Genomic DNA, 693 nt, shown 5'->3' on the forward strand with positions numbered 1-693 from the left:
CTATCATCCCTCGATCGTAGTACAGTGGGGAGGATCTCACTTTCTAAAGCGGCCCAGTCAATGACTTCATTTCTTAATACCTATGGATTGGTTGACATGTGGCGTTTTTATAATCCAACCCTGAGACGGTATTCATTCTTTTCCCCTGTTCATAAGAGCTATTCACGGATTGACTACTTTCTCCTCGATAAACGGATTTTACCCTTAGTGAGTGAATGTGATTATGGAGCGATAGTCATTTCTGATCATAGTCTGCTCATAATGAAAGTGAACATTCCTGTTACGCAATCGGTCTATCGTCCTTGGCGACTTAATCCGATACTTTTATCTGACAAAGACTTAGTTAATGTGCTTGCTTCTGAAATTAAGTTTTTTTATTGATGTTAATCGGACTCCCGGGATGCCACTCGGCACTGTTTGGGAGTCATTAAAGGCTTACCTGAGAGGAAAAATAATCTCTTACTGTGCAAATAAAAAGAAGAAAAACATAGAACGGCTAAGATCGCTAACAGATCAGATTTTACAATTAGACAGGGAATGCTGCCATGCTTTTACACAAGACTCACTTAAGAAACGCACATTACTCCAAAGAGAGTAATGGGGCAGCTGTAGCAGAGTGGTTAGGGGAGTCGTCCTGGAACCAGAAGGTCACTGGTTCAATCCCCCGTCCAGCCATCTCAGACGTTGTGTCCC

The sequence above is a fragment of the Austrofundulus limnaeus genome, unplaced genomic scaffold (assembly GCF_001266775.1).
Source record: "Austrofundulus limnaeus strain Quisiro unplaced genomic scaffold, Austrofundulus_limnaeus-1.0 Scaffold815, whole genome shotgun sequence".
NCBI lineage: Eukaryota > Metazoa > Chordata > Actinopteri > Cyprinodontiformes > Rivulidae > Austrofundulus > Austrofundulus limnaeus.